At 38.7% G+C, this 909-nt stretch overlaps 1 pseudogene; it reads right to left on the bottom strand.

Moving 5' to 3' along the window:
- Positions 1 to 382: 382 nt before the first annotated feature.
- Positions 383 to 455, bottom strand: LOC122120582 (annotated as a pseudogene).
- Between the last annotated feature and the right edge of the window lie 454 nt (positions 456 to 909).

Genomic DNA, 909 nt, shown 5'->3' with positions numbered 1-909 from the left:
CCCACAAAGTTGTTAAGTTCATTTTCGACATAACATCTTGTACATCTCATTGGTGCAATGGTTCCACCTGTATTCCTATTTAAACAATTTGTTTTTTCCCTTCCCCTCCACAAATTATACCAACATCAAATACAGTGAAAACAGGTGTTATACCGTGGGGGAGGTACATACAAAGCAACAAATATCTTATAAATATGTTAGACACAATAGCAAGAAAGAAAAAAAAAACATTTGAGTCCTTAACATGGGGTTCATTTCGCTTAACGTCAACTTATCTGACCTTTTCTGCTTGTCTCAGACATATAGTAGTTATTGCAAATAAGGGAAACCATGGGACCTATGTTTCTTTGGGCCTGGCTTAAGAAGAATGGCCAAAAGACACATCGGTACTCCACACGATCAGTGAGATTTCTCTAGTAACACACTATAGAAATGATCCCTGAAAGTATAGTCTTTGCACCAATTTTTTTTTAAAACTATGTATAAGCTTATTTTTGTAAATAACCATTACCGAAAAATCTCTATAAACTCCAACACTTTATTGACAGTCTAATCATAATTGACCAGGTGGTTGCTTCTTTTTCTTCATCCTTCGTTTTCCCTCTCCTCAGTGCTGGAGATTGAACTTGAGCTCAAGGCCTCTTGCACAGCAGGCATGCGCTCTACCACTGAAGTCTACCCTTAGCTTTTGGTGACTTTAAACCACAGTTGGGGGTTACATCCCAGTTAGGCACATCCCACCAACAAGTCCTATTGCTTCACCCTCTTCCTCACCCTCTTCCTGTTGGCTTTTTACATGAATGTGCTAAACATATACTCATGTCAGGGCTTTTTCACAAAATGGGTCTCTGTTTCTAGAACTTTCTTTTCCTATGGTTTATGGTCACTTCCTTCTGGTTTCTGCTCAAT

This window comes from Dipodomys spectabilis, unplaced genomic scaffold, assembly GCF_019054845.1.
Source record: "Dipodomys spectabilis isolate Male_0828 unplaced genomic scaffold, ASM1905484v1 ptg000175l, whole genome shotgun sequence".
NCBI classification, from domain to species: Eukaryota; Metazoa; Chordata; class Mammalia; order Rodentia; family Heteromyidae; genus Dipodomys; species Dipodomys spectabilis.
Note: the sequence above shows the minus strand (reverse complement) of the source record. Positions and strands in the feature narration are given on the sequence as shown.